At 34.2% G+C, this 5,203-nt stretch overlaps 1 pseudogene; it reads left to right on the top strand.

Annotated features, from left to right (window-relative positions):
* Positions 1–4,263: 4,263 nt before the first annotated feature.
* On the top strand, positions 4,264–4,388 carry LOC125149765 (uncharacterized; annotated as a pseudogene).
* The last annotated feature ends 815 nt before the right edge of the window (positions 4,389–5,203 follow it).

The raw sequence follows: 5,203 nt of genomic DNA, 5'->3' as shown, positions 1-5,203 counted from the left end.
ATAGATTACTAAAAAATGTTTATGACTGACTTTTCCCCACATATAAGATTTGGTAGAATTAAACTTTAGTGTGCTATTCCAAATGAGATATTTTCTAGGAAAATGACAAAGAGTGATAAGAAGTAATGACAAGAAGATTTTATATGGTGCATCCTTTAACCAGAAAAAATTAATGGCTTGGCATAAATTCAAGTAGACAGTAAGCTCTTTTAGGGGCTGTTTGATTTTTGTTTTTTTTTTTAAATTATTCTGAGAAGTACAAATCTTAATACTAAATAAAGCTTTATTATCCTTGAGTTTCCAGAACACATTCTGGAGAGTAAATTTTAATCAAGATATCCTGTAGCATTTAGAAAATGCAAGGCAACTTAAGCATCAATTTAAAACATAAGTGGGCATATTTTTTATTTTTTGTAAATTCTTCTGTTTATCATTATTTTAAATTTTTTGCTGGCCTCTTTTTTTCTTTCCTTGCATGAGTGGTTATTCTGGAAAAACCAGTTTTATTTTGCATCCATATAAAGGGGGATTTTTCACAGGAATGAAGTAACTTCTGGGTTCTGTTAACTAGCTTTTATTTTTTTTCAACACACATTTTATTGAAAAGGCTTTAGTAATATGTTGTTTAAATATAGTTTTGAATGTTTGAAAACTGCATTGTATTTGGTTTCAAATGAGTGCTTTTATAGAGAACAATAAATGCATGCATTGATTGTACATACAGTAAGATAAATACTTTTTTATTTTGTGATATTAAAACCTATTTTTCTCTTAGAAAACAGAAAGAATGGAAAATATAACTTTGGGGAATTCTAAACATGGTGTGTAAAGGTTTCTGTGGAAATCCCACAGATTACGTTTCTGTAATACTGATATGTACAGAATTAAACTAGAAAGTAGATGATTCTGAATGTAAGGGCTGGGGACATATCAGATGAATGAAAACAAATGCTGATATATTCTAACTCTCCACTTCAGCAGATGCAATTTATGGTGTAAGTTGGTATAAGGGTTTTGGTAAGTTCTTATTTTCTTTGGTTAAAAGTCACTGTGTAGATTTGGAAAAACTCCAAAAACTCATGTCTTCAGTATGTGAGAATAATAATACATAAATATGTGAATGAATGCATGGATATTCATTCTGTGGTTCATCATTATGTCTTATTTGAAATAACATTTGGATACTTCCTACTGATTTCAAATGGAGATACAGATCATTAGATATACAGGATAGAATGGTATTTAATGGCATGGCTTTAAAGACAAATTACTATATTCAGTTATTGATTCTGCCTCTTAGTAGTATTAGGAACTTGTACAACTTATCTCTATGTGTTCCAGTTTTCTCATTTGAGAAGTAGAGTTAATAATTGGATAAATACACTTACACACTTAAAAAAGTACCTGGCGTATATTGCAGGGAAAATAAATCTTACTTTTATAAACAGTAAAGAGCTTAGTCAGTGGCTGGTGAATTTAATTAATGTCTAGAAGGCCTTAGAAAGAACTGCTTGATTTTGTTCATGTTTCTAATAACTTAGAATTTACAAAGTATCCTTATTTTTAATACCGCACCTATAAAGAGGGGAAAGTTTAATTGAATTTGCAGCTTGTTAATGAAACAAAATTATCCTGAATTAAGGACCATCAGACCAGGATTAGATATATGATTTGTATACCTTGTGTACTCAGATATAGAGCACTTCTTCCTCTAGCAAGTTTTGTTTCTAACCTAAAAAGGGAGGAGGAAAAAACAGTGATAAGTGTAAGGGAAGAAGATGGGGTCATTAGTCAAAGGCTTTAAATCAATTTTCACTTTTTTTTTCTTTTAATCTGTGCCTTTTTTAAAAAATATGAAATTTATTGTAAAATTGGTTTCCATACAAAACCCAGTGCTCATCCCAACAGATGCCCTCCTCAATGCCTATCACCCACTTTCCCCTCCCTCCCACCCCCACCAACCCTCATTTTATTCTGTTTTTAAGAGTCTCTTATGGTTTGCCTCCCTCCCTCTCTAACATTTTTTTCCTTCCCCTCCTCCATGCTCTTCTGTTAAGTTTCTCAGGATCCACATAAGAGTGAAAACATATGGTATCTGTCTTTCTTTGTATGACTTATTTCACTTAGCATATCACTCTCCAGTTCTATCCACGTTGCTACAAAAGGCCATATTTCATTCTTTCTCATTGCCAAGTAGTATTCCATTGTGTATATAAACCACAATTTCTTTATCCATTCATCAGTTGATGGACATTTAGGCTCTTTCCATAGTTTGGCTATTGCTGAAAGTGCTGCTATAAACATTGGGGTGCAAGTGCCCCTATGCATCAGCTCTCCTGTATACCTTGGGTAAATTCCTAGCAGTGCTATTGCTGGGTCATAGGGTAGATCTATTTTTAATTTTTTTGAGGAACCTCCACACTGTTTTCCAGAGTGGCTGTACCAGGTTGCATTCCCACCAACAGTGCAAGAAGGTTCCCGGTTCTCCACATCCTCACCAGCATCTATAGTCTCCTGATTTGTTCATTTTGGCCACTCTGACTGGTGTGAGGTGATATCTCAGTGTGGTTTTGATTTGTATTTCCCTGATGAGGAGTGGTGTTGAGCATCTTTTCATGTGCCTGTTGGCCATCTGGATGTCTTCTTTAGAAAAGTGTCTATTCATGTTTTCTGCCCATTTCTTCACTGGATTATTTCATTTTTTGTAGATGACACGATATTATACATGGAAAAACCAATAGACTCCACCAACAGTCTGCTAGAACTGATACATGAATTCAGGAAAGTCGCAAATACAAAATCAATGTACAGAAATCAGTTGCATTTTATACACTAATAATGAAGCAACAGAAAGACAAGTAAAGAAACTGATCCAATTCACAACTGCACCCAGAATCATAAAATACCTAGGAATAAACTTAACCAAAGATGTAAAAGATCTGTATGCTGAAAACTATAGAAAGCTTATGAAGGAAATTGAAGAAGATACAAAGAAATGGGAAAACTTTCCATGCTCATGGATTGGAAGAATAAACATTGTTAAAATGTCAATAGTACCCAAAGCAATCTACACATTCAATGCAATCCCAATCAAAATTGCACCAGCATTCTTCTCGAAGCTAGAACTAGCAATCCTAAAATTCGTATGGAAACACAAAAGACCCTGAATAGCCAAAGTAATATTGAAGAAAACCAAAGCAGGAGGCATCACAATCCCAGACTTTAGCCTCTACTACAAAGCTGTAATCATCAAGACAGCATGGTTTTGGCACAAAAACAGACACATAGACCAATGGAATAGAATAGAAACTCCAGAATTGAACCCACAAAAGTATGGCCAACTAAACTTTGACAAAGCAGGAAAGAATATCCAATGGAAACAAGACAGTCTCTTTAACAAATGGTGCTGGGAGAAGTGGACCCAGCACCATGCAACATGCAAAGAATGAAACTAGACCACTTTCTTACACCATTCACAAAAATAAATTCACAATGGATAAAGGACCTGAATGTGAGACAGGACACCATCAAAACCCTAGAGGAGAAAGCAGGAAAAAACCTCTCTGACTTCAGCCGCAGCAATTTCTTACTTGACACATCTCCAAAGGCAAGGGAATTAAAAGCAAAAATGAACTATTGGGACCTCATCAAGATAAAAGCTTCTGGACTGCAAAGGAAACAACCAACAAAACTAAAAGGCAACCAATGGAATGGGAAAAGATATTTGCAAATGACATTAGACAAAGGGCTAGTTTCCAAAATCTATAAAGAACTCACCAAACTTCACACCCAAAGTCAATTTTCACTTTTAAGAGAAGAAATGGTTCCTTGAGAGGATTGGCTAATGATTCACCAAAAAGTCTTATTCACATGCCTAGAGAAATTTGCATATATATTTTCACTACCTAAGCCACAACAGCTTTCAAATGTAGGTGCTGAACTTACAAACGCTCCATTTAACAGAGGATGAAAACTGGTCTCAGAAAATTCAAGCAATATTTAAGGTCATTATCACCATTTAGTAAATAAGAAGATTGAGGCTGAGGAATTTTATGAATTACCATTGGAGAAAATAATTTAAAAAAAAACCACCAAATACAATTTCAGAAGCTTAGAATTATATCCGTGCATAATGTCATAAGGACTATACAAGTCCTTTTCTTCCTTTCATTAACATGTATAATATGTGTATCTTGTCACATTACGACTTCAAGTGTTTCCCAACAATAATCTTAGAGTCATTAATTAAAAATAATTATTTCAATCGCTTCTCAGCCTTTTGGCTAAGATCAAGTGTAAAAATGATTATTTCAAGTTTTGTGAATTATTTTAACATCCAAAGTTTCAAATAAACATACTGGTTACCATTCTAACTGGATGGAAATCATTTATATAAAACTGCCATACTTCTACCTTTGAAAATCATACCTTTTAGTATTTCAGATATAATTTAGAATGACAGAAAAAAAAGAGCTATTATTAATTCATGTTTTCAAAGAGAAAAGTAAAATTCCAAAGTAGTAGGCTCTTGTTCTAAATTTAGAACATATAATTTTCTACTGTGTTCAAAAGTTACTTAACTGCAGTTAATAATGCATTATTTACTCTAACATCAAGTCTAAAATATTGCAACCATTTGGAATTTTATCTCCATTGTATCTAAAAACATTTTTGAAGCAATGCCATCTACACAATTTTTCTGTAGCTGTTAACATCGATTTAGTCTGCAAAACGCTAAAGCATGATTTGCTATGCTCTGGCACATCTCTAGTCTATGTCAGAGAAGAAATGTCACAGGTTTACATATAAGTAGGTCTGTCTACATGACAATCAGGTCTACTGATTAAATCTAGATTTTGAATGTCTGAACAAGCCAGAATATTTCTAGGACAGGGGAAAAACAGTGACCTCTTCTTTCCACCTCCAAGGAATTTGCATGATCCCTTTCTGAAGATTTGCAACAGTCATTTGTTTAGCAAAGTGCATTGATAAGCAACACTGAGCATAAAATTTGTGCATGTGAGGGGTATTTTGAACGTGACATGGAGCCGTATTTCCCTAGATTTGAAATTAAGTGAATGTTGGGAGTGAGGGAGCTGTGAGAAGGGAAGAAGGGACCTGGCCAACTGCTCCACACAATAACCCCCTCTAGTCCAATGGATTAAAAGTCAGATACAGAGCTCAGACTTTCTGGGTTGAAATC

The sequence above is a fragment of the Prionailurus viverrinus genome, chromosome D3 (assembly GCF_022837055.1).
Source record: "Prionailurus viverrinus isolate Anna chromosome D3, UM_Priviv_1.0, whole genome shotgun sequence".
In the NCBI taxonomy this organism is placed as follows: domain Eukaryota; kingdom Metazoa; phylum Chordata; class Mammalia; order Carnivora; family Felidae; genus Prionailurus; species Prionailurus viverrinus.
This window is presented reverse-complemented; position numbering and strand designations above follow the sequence as displayed.